Below are 10890 nucleotides of genomic sequence, written 5' to 3'. Positions count from 1 at the left end.
GATCTTCTTGTGGAGGCAGAGGGCATGGATGAGGCATTAAATGAATACTTTGCATCAATCTTCACTAGAGAAGAGGATGCTGCCATTGTAGCAGTAAAGGAGGAGGTAATAGCAATATTGGATAGGATAAAAAATAAAGAGGAGGTACCTAAACGATTGGCAGTACTCAAAAGTAAAAAGTCACCCCGTCCAAATGGAAAGTATCCTAGGTCACTGAGACAAGTAAGGGTGGAAATTGCGGAGGCTTTGGCCATAATCTTCCAATCCTCCTTAGATATGGGGATGGTGCTGGAGGACTGGAGGATTGCAAATGTTACACCCCATTCAAAAAAGGAGAGAGGGATAAATCCGACAATTACAGGCCAGTCAGCCTAACGTCGGTGGTGGGAAAGCTTTTTGAGAGAATAATCCAGGACAAAATTAATTGGCACTTGGAAAGTATGGGCTAATAAATGAAAGTCAGCATGGATCTGTTAAAGGAAAATTGTGTTTGACTAACTTGATTGAGTTCTTTGGTGAAGTGACGGAGAGGGCTGATGAGGGTAGTGCGGTTGATGTTGTGTATATGGATTTTCAAAAGACATTTGATAAAGTACCACATAATAGACTTGTTAGCAAAATTAAAGCCCATGGGATTAAAGGGACAGTGGCAGTGTGAATACAAAATTGACTAGGGGGCAGAAAGCAGAGAGTAGTGGTGAACGGTTGTTTTTCAGACTGGAGGGAAGTATACAGTGGTGGTCTCCAAGGGTCAGTATTAGGACCACTGCTCTTTTGGATATATATTAATGACCTAGATTTGGGTATACAGGATATAATTTCAAAGTTTGCAGATGACATATAATAAACAATGTGAAGGATAGTAACAGACTTCAGGAGGACATAGACAGACTGGTGAAATGGGCAGACATATGGCAGATGAAATTTAACGCTGAGAAGTGTGAAGTAATGCATTTTGGTAGGAAGAATGAGGAGAAGCAATATAAACTAAATGGTACAATTTTAAAGGGGGTGCAGGAACAGAGAAATTTGGGGGTGCACATACATAAATCTTTGAAGGTGGCAGGACAAGTTGAGAAGACTGTTAAAAAAGCATATGGGATCCTGGGTTTTATTAATAGAGGCATAAAGTACAAAAGCAAGGAAGTTATGCTAAACATTTATAAAACAATGGTTAGACCTCAGCTAGAGTATTGTGTTCAATTCTGGGCACCACACTTTTGGAAGGAATGCAATGCCTTAGAGAGGGTGCAGAAGAGATTTACCAGAATGGTGCCAGGGATGAGGGAGTTCAGTTATGTGGAGAGATTGGAGAAGCTGGGGTTGTTCTCCTTAGAACAGAGAAGGTTAAGGGGAGATTTGATAGAAGTGTTCAAATTCATGAACGTTTTTGATATAGTAAATAAGGAGAAACTGTTTCCAGTGGCAGAAGGGTCAGTAACCAGAGGAAACAGATTTAATGTGATTGGCAAAAGAGCCAGAGGTGACATGAGGAAACATTTTTTACACAATGAGTTGTTATGATCTGGAATGCGCTGCCTGAAAGAGTGGTTGAAGCAGATTCAGTGGTAACTTTCAAAAGGGAATTGGATAAATACTTGAAGGGAAAAAATTTACAGGGCTATGGGGAAAGAGCAGGGGAATAGGACTAATTGGATAGCTCATCCAAAGAGCCGGCACAGGCATGATGGGCCCAATGGCCTCCTCCTGTGCTGTACCTACTATGATACTATGATACTTACATTTATATAGCACTGGAGTCTCCGTCCATAAAAGAATATCTCAGTGTTTTACTTAGAGGGAGAGGTGTGTATTGAACAGGAAGTGACAAATTTAGGGGGAGATACCAATGTTAGAAAGATTGTTTTTTAGGAGGATTGTGAAGGAAAGAGAGTGGTAGCAAGGCAATGTAGCTTTGGTAGAAGACCAGAAGGCAGAGGACAATGTCTGAAAGATTGGCCTCCAATATGGAGCCTCATATATAACTCGTTTCATATGCTATTTCATCAGTTTATCAGAGGCTGTGATAACGGTTAAGCACATTTAGTGCTGCATATATAACAGGGCCTTCATATCCTGGAAATTCTTCTCAATGAGGGTGACGATACTGGAGTCCGTGCCAAAATTTCAATATGCTAAAGTCTGCAATGTCAAGAAGGCAAAGGATATTGTTTACTGCATGCTGCATAATGTTGCCATCCATGACTCTGGACCTCCAATGTTGACTCTGGACCCCATGAAATCTCATGGCATCAGGTCAAACATGGGCAAGGAAACCTCCTGCTGATTACCACCTACCGTCCTCCCTCAGCTGATGAATCAGTCCTCCTCCATGTTGAGCACCACTTGGAGGAAGCACTGAGGGTAGCAAGGGCACAAAATGTACTCTGGGTGGGGGACTTCAATGTCCATCACCAAGAGTGGCTTGGTAGCACCACTACTGACCGAGCTGGCCGAGTCCTGAAGGACATAGCTGCCAGACTGGGCCTGCGGCAGGTGGTGAGCGAACCAACACGAGGGAAAAACTTACTTGACCTCGTCCTCACCAATCTACCTGTCGCAAATGCATCTGTCCATGACAGTATTGGTAGGAGTGACCACCGCACAGTCCTCGTGGAGATGAAGTCCCGTCTTCGCACTGAGGACACCATCCAACGTGTTGTGTGGCACTACCACCGTGCTAAATGGGATAGATTCAGAATGAGTCTAGCAGCTCAAAACTGAGCATCCATGAGGCGCTGTGGGCCATCAGCAGCAGCAGAATTGTATTCCAGCACAATCTGTAACTTCATGGCCCGGCATATTCCTCACTCTACCATTACCAACAAGCCAGGGGATCAACCCTGGTTCAATGAGGAGCGTAGAAGAGCATGCCAGGAGCAGCACCAGGCGTACCTAAAAATGAGGTGCCAACCTGGTGAAGCTACAACTCAGGACTACATGCATGCTAAACAGCGGAAGCAACATGCTATAGACAGATCTAAGCGATTCCACAACCAACGGATCAGATCAAAGCTCTGCAGTCCTGCCACATTCAGTCGTGAATGGTGGTGGACAATTAAACAACTAACGGGAGGAGGAGGCTCTGCAAACATCCCCATCCTCAATGATGGCGGAGTCCAGCACGTGAGTGCAAAAGACAAGGCTGAAGCGTTTGCAACCATCTTCAGCCAGAGGTGCCGAGTGGATGATCCATCTCAGCCTCCTCCCGATATCCCCACCATCACGGAAGCCAGTCTTCGGCCAATTCGATTCACTCCACGTGATATCAAGAAACGGCTGAGTGCACTGGATACAGCAAAGGCTATGGGCCCCGACAACATCCCAGCTGTAGTGCTGAAGACTTGTGCTCCAGAACTAGCTGCGCCTCCAGCCAAACTGTTCCAGTACAGCTACAACACTGGCATCCACCCGACAATGTGGAAAATTGCCCAGGTATGTCCTGTCCACAAAAAGCAGGACAAATCCAATCCGGCCAATTACCGCCCCATCAGTCTACTCTCAATCATCAGCAAAGTGATGGAAGGTGTCGTCGACAGTGCTATCAAGCGGCACTTACTCACCAATAACCTGCTCACCGATGCTCAGTTTGGGTTCCACCAGGACCACTCGGCTCCAGACCTCATTACAACCTTGGTCCAAACATGGACAAAAGAGCTGAATTCCAGAGGTGAGGTGAGAGTGACTGCCCTTGACATCAAGGCAGCATTTGACCGAGTGTGGCACCAAGGAGCCCAAGTAAAATTGAAGTCAATGGGAATCAGGAGGAAAACTCTCCAGTGGCTGGAGTCATACCTAGCACAAAGGAAGATGGTAGTGGTTGTTGGAGGCCAATCATCTCAGCCCCAGGACATTGCTGCAGGAGTTCCTCAGGGCAGTGTCCTAGGCCCAACCATCTTCAGCTGCTTCATCAATGACCTTCCCTCCATCATAAGGTCAGAAATGGGGATGTTCGCTGAATGACTGCACAGTGTTCAGTTCCATTCGCAACCCCTCAAATAATGAAGCAGTCCGAGCCCGCATGCAGCAAGACCTGGACAACATCCAGGCTTGGGCTCATAAGTGGCAAGTAACATTCGCGCCAGATAAGTGCCAGGCAATGACCATTTCCAACAAGAGAGAGTCTAACCACCTCCCCTTGACATTCAACGGCATTACCATCGCCGAATCCCCCACCATGAACATCCTGGGGGTCACCATTGACCAGAAACTTAACTGGACCAGCCATATAAATACTGTGGCTACTAGAGCAGGTCAGAGGCTGGGTATTCTTCGGCGAGTGACTCACCTCCTGACTCCCCAAAGCCTTTCCACCATCTACAAGGCACAAGTCAGGAGTGTGATGGAATACTCTCCACTTGCCTGGATGAGTGCAGCTCCAACAATACTCAAGAAGCTCGACACCATCCAAGATAAAGCGGCCCGCTTGATTGGCACCCCATCCACCACCCTAAACATTCACTCCCTTCACCACCGGCGCACTGTGGCTGCAGTGTGCACCATCCACAGGATGCACTGCAGCAACTCGCCAAGGCTTCTTCGACAGCACCTCCAAAATCCGCGACCTCTACCACCTAGAAGGACAAGAGCAGCAGGCACATGGGAACAACACCACCTGCACGTTCCCCTCCAAGTCACACACCATCCCGACTTGGAAATATATCGCCGTTCCTTCATTGTCGCTGGGTCAAAATCCTGGAACTCCCTTCCTAACAGCACTGTGGGAGAACCGTCACCACACGGACTGCAGCGGTTCAAGAAGGCGGCTCACCACCACCTTCTCGAGGGCAATTAGGGATGGGCAATAAATGCTGGCCTCGCCAGCGACGCCCACATCCCGTGAACGAATAAAAAAAAAGAGGTGAAAGAGGAGGCCATCCCACCGGCAAAGCCAGACAAGATGATTCACAATGACCCTGAAGATGTCACCACTAAAACGCCTTTGTAGCCTTGAAGAAGGGTATGCTGGTCTCTCAAAGAAGAGATGTTCACCTCAGTACCTGAGTTGTCCCTTTAACTAACCCTCTTGTCCACATGTGCATTATGTAGCAGCCCAGTAAACATTTCACCAATGTTGTCCTCTACCATGGGTGCCTATCTTTTAATCTGTTGCTACCTTATTCTACACCAATAGAAAGAAACTCTCTGGGCGAAGTTAAAATAATGTGCAACAATTTGTTTGCCTGTAATGGTATGTTTATGTGCTTTTGGTGCTTCTTACCCCAATGCTCTCCTTTAAAGTTTATGGCTTGTTTTTTCTAGGACCTGACCTACTATTCCTTCTAGGTGCTTCCCTAATGGAAGACGTTTGTGAAGTGGCTGACTGCTGGGTCCCAGTGGGAGTCATTTGGAATTCAGATGGCCCTATATCTCCTTGTGCTTGGTCATAAGGTTCTGTCACATCTATGCCTGCGGTGGCTGACTTGGCCTGCCTGCCTCCTGGCACATGTATTGTCACTTAAGCATTAAGGAGTTAGATGGGCTGGGTGTGGCATTGCCCTGGAAAACAGAAGCCTCATCCGTTCCTACTCCAATTTTGCGTCTGCTGCTGAGCATTCCGCAGCATATCTAATGATCTGTGTGACAGCAGATAAGTGAGTATCTTGGAAGACTTTCACCATCATCAAACTATTCCTAGCCCCAAAGTTCTGGAGACAACATTCACCCTATGTGCTACCTCCACTCAGGCATTCTGCATTGCCCTCCTGTGGGGAGAGTATCCTGGAGCACTGAGCAGGGAAATCATCCTAATGCGCACTTCCTAAAGTAGCAGCTCCACAGCTGCAATGGTGAAGCAGGGTATTCATCTCTGGCACTAATGCATAGGAGGACCAGAAAAGAATTTTGGGTTCAATACAATTTTTTTCTGCCTAAAGAACTTTGCATATCTGTAGCACAGTTGGAAATGTCCATCCATCCCTTCTCACTTCACCGCTCTCTCCCTACTTTTCCTCCCCCACATCTCCTCTGTTACATTCCTCCTTCACCTTTCACCCCTCATCCTTTCACCCTTTTCAATACCACTATGTGAGCTCCCCCTCCCTCAACCCCTCATCCCATTCTGTGAGCTCCCAACGACAGTTGAATTGAGCAGCAGGAGCTCACATGGAATAGGTCAAGTGCCCACCTCTGGGTGAAGAACTGTGAAAGAAGACCTGGAATTGGGACAGAGAAAGCATAAATTTGAAATAATGAAAGGGATAAACATCCTGCTTGATTGAGATTCGTACCTTAGCAGATACCAGTCTGATCTTACAAAACTTTAAAAGCTGGGGGCTGCACATGCCCCATAGCATGGGTGCACCTGGTGTAACATGGTGGGTGGAGCCATGTCCAAACTCGGGAAATTCAGTGTGAGACTAGAAATTAGTAATTTAAATCAGTAAAGGAAGCCTGTGTGCATGCTGAAACCCAAACTCCTCAAATTACTCCAAATAATGCCTTGTAAAATCAGACATGCAATGAAATGAATGAGAGAGGCCATGTGTCCAATTTTACAACCTCTACCCACAGAGCGCAAGGCCCCACCGATAGCAAGGCGCCTTACAAAATTTACTCTATATTGTGCTTTCCCATTAAAAAATGCAAGGTTAATCAATGCAAACACAGGGGCTAGATTTCATACTGCTGCTAAACATTGGCCCTATGGATATGATTAAATATTCGTGACAACATTATTATTGGGTCTGAGATTGGTAGCTGCAGTATAAATGCAGCAGAATTTAACCTGTTAACTGCATCACATAATAACATTTCTTTCAATCCCAATGTTGCTTATCCTTGTTGTTACAAATGTTCCTTTATCTTATTAATTTAGTAAATTACAGAAAATGCTGGAAATACTCAGCAAATCAGGCACCATCTGTGGAGAAAGTAACAGAGTTAACATTTCAGGTCGATGACCCTTTGTCAGAACTGGAAGCAGTTAAAGATTTAACAGTTTTTAAACAAATACAGAGGCAGGCAAAGTTAGAGGGGTGCAGGGGCGGAGCGGGGGTGGGGGGGATTGCGAACAGCAGATGCTGGTAATGGTTCTGATTTTGCCATTTACAGCTCCTCTAGACACATCTCTTGTTTCTTTACTTGTCCCATTACCACCCTCCTTGCCTTGCACCATCATCCCTTTTGTCATTTAATCAGTCCTGCCCTCCACCCTATCGGACACCTTCCCTTTTGTTCATTTCTCCCCTCCCTTTCCTCCCCCCTCCCACCACCCCCCCCCCCCCCCCCCCACTTTGCCTGGCTCTGTATTTGCTTAAAAACTGTCAAATCTTTAACTTCTTCCAGTTCTGATGAAATGTCATCGACCTGAAACGTTAACTCTGTTTCTTTCTCCACGGATGTTGCCTGACCTGCTGAGTATTTCCAGCAATTTCTGTTTTTATTTTAGATTTCCAGCATCCTCAATCGTTTGCTTTTAATTTAATAGATTGTTCTACTTCTAAATGTTAAGTATTGCAATTTTATCGTCAGAGAGTTAAAAAGGCCCTTTTTGGATAAATGCACATTGTTATTCATTTTGAACAAGCAGGTAAAAAGATGGAGAACTTCTTGCAACATCTCTCCATGTTAAGACTCATTTCCCTTCTGGTTTTAAATACCTACAGTTGAAAGTTAGTGCCTTTAAAGGTCATTCTGAATCCAGTAGTTTCAGAATCAGGTACTTGTATGTCTGGAAGCACATTCTGTAGATCCAGTATATATCAAGTCAATATTTGCTAGTCCCTTTTTTATTCTCTGTTATCGACCAACCTTTATTCTTACTTATAACTTATAAGGTCAAACATTGAGTTTCAGTAAATCATTCCATTCCTTCACAATTCTCCCTGACATTTTCTCTCAGTTGACTTGTAATATTCTGTGTAAGCCATTTGAAAATGCGAAGTATAAAAATTACAAATGTAATCCTTTATAACCTTTCCTCCTAGGAACTCTGCAACCGTCTGGTCAGAACATTCAATTTTAGCAATTTTACACCTTAACTATTTCCTTCATTTTGCTGCCAGTTTCTCCCTTTTACATTCCACTTTGCTGCCTTCTGTTTTGGAACAAAATTTTTCTAATCCCTTATCACAGCCTGACTGAGATGACCTTTGTATATTAATGTGAGTATTTATGAAATGGTTCAGTCTTTAATGAAAAAGATGATTTGTTCCAAAGTATAATCGATTTATTAAGAAGTTATAATAAGCAGTAAAGATGTTAAAATACAAGAGTATAATTAAACATACTAATAAGATGTTGGGATACAACCTGGCAAAACTTATTACCATACAAGGTTCCGAGGTGCACTTCTTGATATTACTTGAGCATGTCCAGCCTCACTCCGAGAAAGTTCTAACAATCCCGATTTAATTCTCAGCTGATGTATGTTTTAAACATACTGTTCTATAGGGGCTGTGTGAAAACATGAGCCCTCCCATCAATCATCCTCTCTGCCTCATGAAGCGGCCATCCATTTTATCCCCTTTACATTCCAGATGACACACAACATCTGACATCACTGCCTCCCTTATGATTATTTGTCTCCAACTTATCAAGGACACCATGTTTGCCCAAAGCATCCTGTATTCTTACTAAACTATGGCCAACTCCCTTTATCCATCTTATACACGAGATAAGAATGACACAGGATGCTCATTACTCAAGGATGCCTCATTTACACAGGGTGACCAAAAGCCTATGATGCTAATATACAAAGAACAGAAAGCCTTGTTCACAGGAAAAGCCTTTATCATGCATTTCCTAACAAGGTTAACAATATTATATAGAAAGCTTATGTAATGCTTCTTTTACAATTATCCAGCATTTTTTCACTTCTTTCCAGCTTTTAATGTATTAGCTGCCTCTTTGTACTAGTAGTTAGAATAACTGACCCCCAATCTTCACACGTTATTCTCCCCTCCCCTCTTTGTTTCATACAGTCCGATAAAGGGATTCACCTGACTTTATATTTCAGTTATGACAAATGGTCTTCACCTGAGATGTCAATCAATATTTTCTCTTTTCAGATGATGTTGGACATGCTTTGTATTTCCAGTATTTTTCAATTTTACTGTAAATCTTATTATGATCATTAATTATTATGAACATTGATTAAGCCAATTATACCAATCTCTTTTTTTATTGGCATCCCAATTTTATAATCAAATATTTATTTTTGTTTTTCTAATACTCTCAATCTTTCAGCAATGTTTTCTTCAGAAAATATCAAGGAACAAGAAAGCCAAGCTGCCACCTGAAGAAAAACAGGATACAGAGTAAAATATCTAACTGAGTTTGACACTTCATTTTGCAAGAAAGCTAAGAACCATCTACAATGGCACTGAAACTAAGAACTTTCCTTTTGTAGCCCAAGTATCTGTACCGTATTGCCTACAAAACAAAGAATTCTTTAACTGGCGTTGGCACACTGTAAGAATGAATTGACATGACGTAAACTGCGCTAATCATTGGTAGACAAATGTTTGCCTCCTTCTCATGCCTGCAATGCAAAATAAACTAAAAATATAAACTTCTCATCGAGTGGCTCATTGGGTAATTGGCCCACATGGTGTTGTACCCAACCACACATACTAGGAAGGTCCTAGATTCAATCTCTGCCTGAGTTAACTTATTTTAGCCCTGTAGTTGTGGGGCTTCTACAAATACCATACCTATGCAAGCTAAGGAAACAATCAGTTGTATTTCTGCTCCAAATTGCTGTCCAGTGACACATGCTAGAAGTGTATATGCTTATATGTGCATGTTAGTTTGAACGCTGGATGAAGACAATTAGCAGCTCATCCAGGGCTGACAAAACAGAGGCAGTGGAAGGGTCAAGAGCGAGGTGGTGGTGGTGAGGTAGAGCTTGGTGTCGTCAGTATACAGGTGGAACCTGAAGTCACGTCTTCGGATGAAGTCGCCAAGGGGCAGCATGTAGATGAAAAATAGAATGGGACCAAGGAACGATCCATGGGGGACTCCAGAGGTAATGATGCGGGAGTGGGTACAGAAGCCATTGCAGGAGCTTCTCTGACTACTTCTGGATAGGTAATAGTGGAACAAAGCAAGGGCATTCCCACTCAGCTGGACAATGGAGGAGAGGCGTTGGAGAAGGATGGTGTGGTTAACCTTGTTAAAAACTACTGAAATAAAGATGAGGAGGGATAGTGCACCACAGCCACAGTCACAGAGGGTGTCACTTTTGAATTTGATTAGGGCCGAAACCTAATCGGAAAGTTGCGGGAAAGATGGCAGACAGGTATGGGCCAATGGACACCAGCTCTGCCTTCTACTCCACAGCTGCAGATAACGCACAGTGTCTTTTGGAATACAGGCGATAGCTGTTGGGAATTGCAGGCAACACAAACTGCATAGTGCCTCCTCTTCACTCCTACAACTGCTCTGCCAGTTGGGTTATGTATTTATGAATGCTGCTCATCCTTCTTCCATTGCTCCTATTCCTCATTCAAAAAAAAGAGATCACAATGTAACTATGGATGAGCAAGGCTATTAGGCTCACCTTGAATCAAGTGTTGATCTCCCTTCGTGTGAAGAATAATTTCTTGATATCAATCCTACATTTGAATCTATTTTCTCCTTGTGGCTTTTCTCTGCACTGGCCACAGCACATCAGTAACTCCCTTGTGCCTCAGTGACCAGCACTGCACACGGGAGTCAAGGTGAGGTCTGAGCAGCAGATTGTTCACAACTTCCTCTGATATAAAGACCTGAACTTTCCTTATGAAAACCACCCACTTCTGGATGGTGGTCTGGCAAGTGAAGTGGGGCAGGGCACCTCAGCCCAAACTCTGTACCAGAACTGGCCACATCGATTTCCATCATCATTTCCCTCCCATGACCTTTCTGTGGTCCTGATCATTCTACTGGCAGCACACCCACGGAATC

The sequence above is a fragment of the Heptranchias perlo genome, chromosome 21, assembly GCF_035084215.1.
Source record: "Heptranchias perlo isolate sHepPer1 chromosome 21, sHepPer1.hap1, whole genome shotgun sequence".
Classification (NCBI taxonomy): domain Eukaryota; kingdom Metazoa; phylum Chordata; class Chondrichthyes; order Hexanchiformes; family Hexanchidae; genus Heptranchias; species Heptranchias perlo.
Note: the sequence above shows the minus strand (reverse complement) of the source record.